This window comes from Arvicanthis niloticus, chromosome 4 (genome assembly GCF_011762505.2).
Source record: "Arvicanthis niloticus isolate mArvNil1 chromosome 4, mArvNil1.pat.X, whole genome shotgun sequence".
Taxonomy (NCBI): domain Eukaryota; kingdom Metazoa; phylum Chordata; class Mammalia; order Rodentia; family Muridae; genus Arvicanthis; species Arvicanthis niloticus.
In genome coordinates, this window is record NC_047661.1 from 75,909,995 (window position 1) to 75,920,509 (window position 10,515).

At 43.6% G+C, this 10,515-nt stretch overlaps 1 non-coding gene across 1 annotated transcript; it reads left to right on the forward strand.

Annotated features, from left to right (window-relative positions):
- Positions 1–10,080: 10,080 nt before the first annotated feature.
- On the forward strand, positions 10,081–10,152 carry Trnah-gug (transfer RNA histidin (anticodon GUG)). The gene has a single exon. It is a non-coding gene; the product is annotated as a tRNA-His (tRNA).
- Positions 10,153–10,515: the final 363 nt, after the last annotated feature.

Below are 10,515 nucleotides of genomic sequence, written 5' to 3' on the forward strand. Positions count from 1 at the left end.
TATTTTAATAAAGTTTTCTGTGCCTGTCCTAAATTAATTATATGATGACCATTTGGGGGATTTATTGGAGCTATTCTGAAGTCAGAGGTTAGAAAGGGCCAACTGCAAAGAATCTCAGGCTGAGCTATGGTGGGGCAAGAATTGATCTTTGATGTTCCTATTTTTATATTGTCACATGCCACAGTCAGAGACACCCATCATGAAAGCCCTGTGCCCACTGGATGTGAGTGTTTGAAAGTCTGAGCAGCACGGTCATGATGAAGATACCCAGACCTTGGGGTGTCTCAAGGATCAAAGTCAGTTTTCTCTTAATGTTATGGATTCTCTGGGAACTTGTCAGTGATTTCTATTTCCCTCAGAATTATCAGGTCTCTGCCCACCTGAACCTATCTACCATATGTTTTAATTTTTTGACATACATTTTATATACCACAAAATTCACCCTCGTGGAGTACATACCACAGTGTCATTTAATTTATTCACAGATGACAGCCATCACCGCCATCTACTTCAAGAGCATGATGGATACAAGGAGCCATCCCACCATTCGGATCCAGCCATCCGTAATCTACTTTCTGTATATATTTCCCTAACCTGTACATTTCTTTTTGGTTATAAGTCTAGCTTTTAGCAGCTGAGCCTTCTCTCCAATCCCCTATTCTGTGCATTTCATATAAGTGAAATTGTACAACATGTGACATTTTGTATAATGAGCTTCTTTCATGCAGAATGATGTAACCCGGACTCCTAGGTAGAAGTGGCAGGGGAGGATGAATCTCTACCTCATTTTTTTAATGTGACTGAATAATGCACCACTGTATAACTATACCCTGCTGCTTGTGTACTTACCTGCTGGTGGGTGTGTTTGGCTACTGTGACTGGTACTCTACATGTTTTAGTGTAGAGATCCAGCAGAAGCTCTCTTGGGCATGTATGTGCTCAGGGGTGAATTACTGAGCTATATGACAAATGTGGGGCCTGACTGTCTTGAACTGACTACAGCTGTGGCGGCTTCATTCTGCACTGCCCACCAGCAACGCCTGGGAAGACCAATCTCTATCTGCTGCTGCTACTACTGCTTTTTCCTCCTCCTCCTCTTCTTTTTCCTCCTCTCCTCCCTCCTCCTTTTTCTCTTCCTCCTCCTTCTTCTTCTTTAAATATAGAGTCTCCTGTATCCCACGAGACCTGAACTCCCTATGGAGCAGAGGACAACTTTTACCTTCTGATCTTCCTGCCTCCATCTCCCAAGGTGTAACAAGTGCACAGCACCCACAGCCGCTCTGTGGAAACTCGAAGCAGCGTCCTCTGCATTCTAAGTAGGTAGGTAGGACCTCTGCCATCTAAGCTACATCTCTGACTCAGTTAAGGCTCATTATCATATACGTTGGTTTTATAAATAACCAGAAATCCTATTAGCTATGAATGGTACCTTGCCGTGCGTTTTCAATGTCCAGTGACTAATGATATTGGGTACCTTTCAAACGTGGACCTGTTGGCTGTTGTCTATTTGCTTTATGTCTGGACAGTGTTTTGTCTCTTTTGAATTGACTTGCCTTTTAATTGTTGAGCTGTGATCATTCTCTGTGATTTTGAGGATCCAAGTTCTTTACCCAATATAAAAATTGCAACTATATTCTCTCCTTACTGAGGGATCTTTTTTCTTTCTTGAACACATGTAAATGTTTTATTTGGAGAAACAGCAAGGAAGATATGTTGGATATAGGGTTTGAGTGTGTCAAAGCCAGTGAGTTCAGGTTACTCCAGAGGCTCAGTGGCAAAGGCACTCAGCATGACTGATCCAAACCCGTCTAAGGCGGAATATCATGTGCAGATGGCTATGGATCTACTGGTCTGTCTCAAGTAGAAAACCTTCGGAAATAAACAAACCCTGGGGCTGGAGAGTTGGTTGAGAGGGTAACGGCCCTTGCTGTTCTTCTAGAGGACTTGAGCTGTGTTCCTAGCATCCACACTGAGTGCCCCATAACTCCTTCCCTGTTAATTAGCTGCTCTGGGGTATCTGATATCCTCTCCTGGCCTCCGTGGACAGCTGCACTCACATATACCCACCCATGATAGCTGTTCTTGGGTATCAACTTGACTACACCTGGAATGAACTAAAAGCTAGTAAGTAGGCACACCTGTTGTTGGGAACCGCACTAGTCCCACGTTCGGGCACCAAAAAATGTTGCAGCCCGAGCAAAATGTTGAGGCCCGGGCTACCCGGAGTTTGGCGGCCACTGTATCCCGGCTCAAGCTGCCGCTCTGGTCCGCGGGTCGGGGTTCAGCAAGAGCGAGAGTGAGGGCGGTCGCGAGGAATGGAGACCAGACAGAGTGTGTTTCAATCCCGTTTATTCTTCAGTCTCTTTTCCTCTAAGTGTCTTAAGTCCTAAATTCCTAGTCCCTAGTGCTTCCAAGTTCCAAGTTACTTCTTCCAAGTGCCTGCTTCTCTGTCTTCTCTCTGCTGTGTCCGATTCTCTACCGTCTGCCTCTGCCTTTTATATCTCTCACTTCTAAGCCATGCCTTTTGGTCACACCTTTAATCATGCCCTTAGGTCTTGTCTCTAAATCTGATCTCTACACTTCTAAATCAAACTCTTAAGTTACACACCTTTAATCTCACGCACCTTTAATCTCAAGGTATCTAAACCAAGATTATCGGAGTGTGCTCAGCTGTTGTAGGCTATTGTAATCCAAGTCTCATGTCAGGGTATATGGCTCAAGATGGCTGCAAAGCTTATAGCTGCTTTCTGCTAAAAGTCGGCCCCCAACAACCTGTGAGGGATTTTTTTTTTCTTAATTAAATTATTTGAAGTGGGAAGATCCATTTCTAATCTGGAATTTGAGATGGGAAGGTAAACCTTTAATCCAGATTGGGAAAATCCACCTTAATCTGGACTACACCTTCTGTTGGCAGTCTTTATAAAGGACATGAAAGAAGGAATTCCTCCCACCCCCGGCCTGCTTTCCCTCAACCTCACTTTCAGTCCATTTCTTCACTGGCATTAGAGCCTACTTCTTTGGGATTCTGGTGTACACTGAACACCAGCTGAGACATCCAGCCTTGTAGGCTGAACAACTACTGGATTCTTGGACCTTCCATTCATAGGTAGCCATTGGTAGATTAGCTGGGCCACAGCCTGTAAGCCATTCTAATAAATCCCATTACATATACAATTAATCAAAATTAATCTTTCTTAAAAAAAACAAACAAGCCATGGATGAAGCTGTTTGAGAAAAATTGTGAGTGTTTGTGAGACAACTCCAAGAAGACTGTGTTCGTATCAGGCTCCAAATCCAGTGATATCACATCTAGGCGACCCCTACATCATTGCCAAGGCAACTGCCATACATTTCCAGAATCCACCTGGCTACCTCCCACCCTTATCTGCTAGAGGCTGCGTCACTGCTCATATAAATAGGCAGAACTCCCTAACTTCTCTCTCTTCTTCCTCTTCTTCTTACCCCCCCACCCCCAACTTTTGCCCTATCTCCTAAATAAACCCCACTTGGAACCGTTTGGTCTGGTGTGGTCTGTTCCAAGCCACTCTTGAAAGAACATCAGACAGGACAATGGTCTTGTGATCTCTGTCCTCCAAAGCACAGGGTTGCTCTTGGAGGGTGCTTTGGTGGCCCTCCCAGCTGTAGCAGGTAGGCTCGTGTTTGCTTCAGACGACTCTTTGTTGTTTGCTATCACTGTTCTGCCAGACGTGGCTTGGCCTTGTGATTGTATACAGCCTGAACTCATGTGAAATTTGTTCATATGCCTTTGTTTCACCCTCAGAATATAAATTGTCTGAATCTGTAAATAAAGTTGGTTGTTGCATGAAACTTTAGTCCTCTTCATTTTAAGGCTCCATTCTCCCAGATCCCACTGGTCTCTAGAGAGGTAACTGTGACACCAAAACAGGAGCCACATTGTCCCACATTGTTACTAAGTCTCCATTCCTTACAAGAATAAGCTTCCATTTCCTAAGCCAAATGTACTGCAATCCATGTTTTTCAGCCTACCCTGAACTTGTAACCTCATGATGCTTGCCCACCTCTTGTTAAACTCCTGAACCTATATGATGTATTCTTGCACTTCTACCCCACAGGTGGCCTTGAGTCCCAAGTCCCCCACCCTTCTGTCCAGGTGCTAACACCCAATTATCTCAACACTTGTTTTCAATCAACCCCAACCCTTCCCTGTAAAAGGGACCTCGAGAGGCTGGAGACATGGCTCAGAGGTTGAACACACTGACTGCTCTTCCAGAGGTCCTGTAGAGCTTAAAATTAATAAAAAAGCTCTGATTTCGGTTTTAAACTCAAATATTAACTTCCTCCAGGGACACATCCCGGGAGAAGCACATTTCAAAGACTCAAACATTCCAGGAAGAAAGACCCAAGATAAGAGTTTATGAGCCCTTAGCACAGTAAAACCTGGGTAAACAGAAGCTACTTAATCTGACCTTCTTTTAAAGATGAAGTGTAGATCTGAGTTACTTAGAAACCGAGCCTGGGAACAGAAACCAGGCTTGGGAACGGCTGTTTGAAATCTTTTTTAATATTGTCCAAGAAGCAATTAACTGTCCTTGTGAACTCTGTATATAAACCATCCTTTGCCTGAGTTTGGGGTTCCTTCTCGCTTGTGAGCAGAAGGGCTCAGGTGCACTGGCCACTATCAACTCATCAGTTCATCAATAAACTTCATGCGATTGCAGCGAGTCCAGTCTGTCCTAGGTTCCGCTCCCAGCAACCACATGGTGGCTCACAACCGTCTCTGATGGTCTCTTCTGGTGTGTCTGAAGACAGCAACAGTGTACTCATATACATAAAATAAATAAATCTTTTTTAAAAAAAAAAAAAGGACCCCAAAAGCCAGTGAGGAGCCAGCCTCTGAAATCCCCATTTCGGGTGAGTGAGGCAGTCATCTGGCCAGTCTTTTGTGCATCAGACAGTCATGAAAATGTTTTTTCCCTCAGGTCTATGAATGTGAAATGTCTCCCTGAGGCTAAAGTGTCTGAATAATTGGTTCCCAACTGGTGATACTGAGAGGGACTCCAAGACCAAGGACTCAACACAAAGGAGATTTATTTGCCCCAGAGAGACAAAGGTCAGGGAACAAGAGACAAAGACAGGAAATAGAGGACAGGGGAGAAGAGGAAGGGAACAAGGGAGAGGGGAAAGAGGTATTTGTCCCTGAGGGACAAAAGATGGTCTCTGGATAAAGAAGGAGACAGATGTGGCCTGAGGCAAATGGCACTATTTATAAAGGGAAAACCTCCTTTAGAATGAGGTGTTTAATTTTGATTGGTGACAGGTTAATTAGTGTGGCAAAAGGGGGTTTACACACTTAATTCCTGCATTTGGGAAGCAGAGGTCAGCAGATCTCTGTGAGTTCAAGGCTGGCCTGGTCTACATGAGTTCCAGACCAACCAGGGCCAGAGCCTGGAGAGAGAAGGATGGGGGTGGGGCTTAGATTTTTTTTTTTTTCAAAAATCTATTTTAATAAGGGTTCCCAAATGCTTTGACCCATCTTCTAGCTCACAGACCAAAGGTTGGGGAGAAAAGATGGTGAATAGGATACAGGGATGTGGACCTGTTTAGAAGTTAGGTCTTTGGAGCCATTCCAGTCTTCTTTGTCAAGAAACTAACAGTCCAATTCAAAAGTGCCACCAAACACGAATCAGCCGTGGCAGCAAGATCTAGCAGAAACAGCCAGGCCTCTGTGGGAGCAACCAGAACCAGCCGGAATGCCAGGAGAAGTTCTCTGCCATGCCTCTCTCAAGAAAGTGAAGATCAGCAAAGTAAAACCAATGAAGCATTGTACAGCAAGCAATGCAAGCAGTGTCACTGTTAGGCCCTACTTATACTCTCTCCAAACATCACGTGCCCTCTCATGGGTCTGCTTCAGCAAAACATCACAAGACACAGCCAGAAATTTCTAAGGGGGGAGGCATTCAAGGACTCAGTTATCACCATTGGAAAGCTTCTTAGAGACCTTGGAACTTCAGCTGCCCAGCCTAGACAACACAGCCCATGTAGGCTATATCTGCCATGGCTTTCCTTTATACCACCTGCTTACTTCTGTCAGGAAGGCATAGCTCCCTCACAGGTATATCAGCTGGATGTATATAATGTATGCTGTGCTGAAAAAACACATTAGAATACTAATGTTCACATGCCCCACTGAAGTAAAATGAAGAATAGAGAGGAAAGCCTTCAACCTCCGACTAAGGGCTCTAAGAGTCCGAAAATTGCTGAAGGAAGGCCCCAGACTCAGATAGTATGCAAAGACAAACAGCGTTTATTCTGCAGTAACAACCAGCATCCGTGGGTCAACCATTCTTCAAAATGGTAACCTTAGACAAAGGTACACAGGCCTTCTTAAAGGGAATTAGAGGAATTTTTAAAAGGATTAGGTAATGTAAAATTTCACTGGTAGGTGCTAGGGGGGTGGTCACAGGTGGTCAGTAGTCTGCATTCCTGTCATGAACGTTTAACCATAAAATGGGATAGGGCTGCCCAGCACAGATGGCTCATCCTAAGGTATTTCCCCATTCTGTGGTTATCCCCAGGCTGTTCTTTGGGAGGGGGTTTATGGCCTTGTTCCTGCATTTTGTGGTCTGTTCCTGGAGCTGGTGCCTTACTGCCTTCTTTTCTAAATCAATCCTGGTCCTTAAATAGAGGCAAATGGGGTTTATGTTGTCCTTTCAGGGGAAGTACAGAAACTTGACATAATCTCCTATCTGAAATCTCCCCCCACTCAGGACAAGAAGCAGACAAAAACCATGAAATGCCAGGTTGCCAGACTCTGGGAATCAGGTAAACCCTGGGAGGTGAGAAGGAACAAGGCCATCCTGCCATGGACCATCTCACTGCCTTCAGATAGTGCCCATACACCAAAGGGGTCTGAGCCCAAATCCCAGGAGCAAGGGTAGAGTCAATACCATAATAACCAGTAGAGAAAATTTTTGCAGTGTCTATACAACCAAGGAATACCAGGCATGCCAAGGCACAGGCAGTCATGATCCATAACAAGTAGAAAAATTCATCAGTGAAACAGAACCTAATATGTCAGGGTGTCAGAATTAGGAGACAAGACTTTTGGTTACTATGCCTGAATTTCATAGGCCCAAATCTTTAAAAGGAGATTCAGAATATTTAAAAGCAGTCAAATGAAATATTAGAGATTCAAAGATGCTAGAGAGGACAGCTTCCCTAGAGGGATTAGCAGCAAGTAACACGTTGCAGAATACCTGATCAGAGAAATAGATCCATAAGTAATTGAAAATATCCAAACTGGGGCTGGAAAAATGGTGTATTAGTTAAGAGCACAGGCTGTTCTTCCAAAGGACCCACCTTCAATTCTCAGTACCCACCCAGAAGCTCCTGTCTGTAACTCCAGCCTCGGGTTCTGAGGCCCTCTTCTGGTCTCCTAGGGCACTGGTGAATGTATACATGCTGGCAAAACCTTCACACACATACAAACAAACAAACAAATAAGTAAACATTTAAAAAAGAAAATACTTAAACTGAAACCTAAGGACAAAGAGAAACTGAAAACTTAAATTGCCTAATATGTGAAAACTAAGCTTCATGTAAATTGTGCATAGAGAAGGAAGAATGTTTGAAGAAACAATAGCTGAAAATTCTCCAGCCATAACAAAGATTACCATGTTATTGGGCATCCACTAGAGAGGAATACTTGTGTTTATGCAGATAGAAGAAAGTCATTTTTAAACTGGGCAGGGTATTGAACACGTTTAACCCCAGCACTCTGTGAGTTAGAGGCCAGCCTGGTCTACAGAGTGAGTTCTAGAACAGCTGTTATACAAAAAAACCTGTCTCACAAAACAGAAACAAACAAAAAAGAAAGTCGTTATTAGTCAGCTGGTGGGGAGTACACTGGGGGTTTTGGATCCTGACGTAGCCCTGATCCTTTCTCAAGGTGAGCTCTTAGGCAAACAAACAAACAGAAAAACAAACAAACAAACAAAAAAATCATACTGCTGGTTACATACATCAGTCAGCAAGAACAGTTAGCCAGAAGCAGACTACAGAAGCCAAGAAGCAAAGTTGGTGCATTCAGACTCTCTCCCAGAACTACCGACTCTGATGGCTAGGTCTCCGTTTTCATATGGGCAGGTGTGCTGTCTACCTGCTGAATTTTATGACCTGAATGATACTTCCATCGTGGTGTCAGTTGTGTTAAGAAAAGTCTGGGCGCCTGCTAAGGTCTAGGGGCCTGTTTCAATTAAAGGAAGAGACGCAAAGAGCCGAGGAATCCAGTCTAAGAGTCATGATGTAAAATAAACCCCGGAGAGGTTGGAGTCAACTCCAGCGAGGTGATGTTGCACAAAGACAGAGCTGATGTCAAACTTCTTTCTGTAATTTCCAAGACTATCAGAAAACATGTGACGACACAGCTAAGGCAGTTTTTAAAAACACTGGTGGCAAGAAAAACCCATGCCATAATATTTATCTTATAAAATTGGAGCCAGCCTTGATGGCAAAGACCTGAAATTCAATGCTGGAAAAGCTGAGGCAGGAGGATGAGGAGCTCGAGGTCTGCCATATTCTACTACTTAGGACACTGGAGGCCTGCCTGGACTGCAGACAAGTCTACTTTTTTTTTTTTTTTTTTAAATAAAGTCATTTAAACAAGGGCATTTCAATAAATGTGGGAATAACTCACTGATAGATGACATACCACACAGGAGTCCTCCAGGTAGTGAGCAAACACCAGATGGAAATCTAGTTCAACCTGAAGAAATAACAAACGTCACAAAAGGGTGTAGATGTCATTTATTTTAATAATAATAATAATAATAAACTCTTTTAATAAATTGAATTTTTAAACACTCAAATAAATGTAATAACCTGGATTATAAATCCAGAACACAAGAAGAAAAATGATCAAGAACAGCATTAGGAAGGGAAGAACGTCATTTAAACATGGGTCATGGAAAGTACAATAGAAACCCTAAAGGAAGCACTGTAAGAGTTTTAGAAAATAAGCCACCAAAAGAGAGGGGACAATTTTGATGATTTTTTTTTTTTGTCTTTTTTTTTTTTTCTTTTTCTGGTTTGTTTTGTTTTGTTTTGTTTTGTTTTGAGACAGGGTGGAACTCACTCTGTAGACCAGTCTGGCCTCAAACTCAGAAATCTACCTGCCTCTGCCTCCCAAGTGCTGGGACTAAAGGTGCGCGCCACCACTGCCCGGCTTTGATGAATTTTTAAAAACACAAACACTCCAACAGGGCAATTAGACTCCCCCAAGGAAAACTTAGATCATTGACAAAGATATGGGGACAAGAAGGGGGACCAAAGTTCATATCAGATTTCATGTATGATATGTAATCAGAAAATCCTACATCCAATTTAATTCAAGATGTCAATAGCAACACAAATCATTGATGCAGGAGAATGTCAAAAATACCTGCACGGTAAGGAACCCAGAGACTGACGGGGACTGTTTTGTTATTTGAAAGTGTCTGTTTCTTCCCTAACTCTTTGAAAGGATCCCAGGGAACGACTTTAACTTTTATTTTATTTTTTTTATTATTGTTTTGAGTAGGGTCTCACTGCATAACTCTGAACTCACTATGTAGACCAGGCTGGCCAGAACCACCATTCACAGCCTCTCGAAGCACCAGCCACACCAGACTTGGAGGGCAATAAAAGTGTCTAGCAAAAGTAGGGCAGGGTAAACAAAACCAAGACACACATGAGCACACAAAGAAAATGGAGTCTAAAGCAGGGAATCGAACTTTTAACCTTCCCACTACAAAACAACCTCACTACCCAGCTGGACCACAGAAGAAAACAGGAACATGTGTTTTATCGCAGTATGAGCAAGTCTCTATCTCAGTGCCAGTTGCAGCCACAGCCTTCTGGGTCACAGACCTCTTAGAAGCTTCGGAAATAAACAACAGATCAGTCTGTACCGAGCTCACTTTCATCCCTGTGCCGCCCGTAGCCGAATTACTGTGCAGGCATCCGGCAGAAAGCAGACACTGAGGTCAGGGCCAGGAAGAAGTGGATTGAGGCTCAGTCAACAGCGGGAGAGGTTGTAGCTCACTGTCTGGTGTGTGGTTCGCCGTGATCGTATAGTGGTTAGTACTCTGCGTTGTGGCCGCAGCAACCTCGGTTCGAATCCGAGTCACGGCATGACGTCATGGCTATCTTTTGCACCACTCTGAACTCTTAGCCACAGATCTACCTGCTTCTGCTCATCCTCCCCAAGGGAAAGTGGGAAGTGCAAACAACTGCTCTCTCCCAAGCTCTATGATCCTGTTTGCCACTGCCCTGCTCTGAATAGCAGGTCTTTGAGGCATCCTTACACGTACAGACATTCACTTACAGGCGATTGTTTCCAGCATCAGCAAAATTATTTGGCAGGAAATGGGAATGAACCTTTAATGTCTTCGAACCCATCTTTACCGTCTGCAGCATGCTGTTATCAGTCAGCGTTCCTTCTTCATATTTGTATACATATAGTAATACAACTACTGAAGCATCTTACGATAAAAT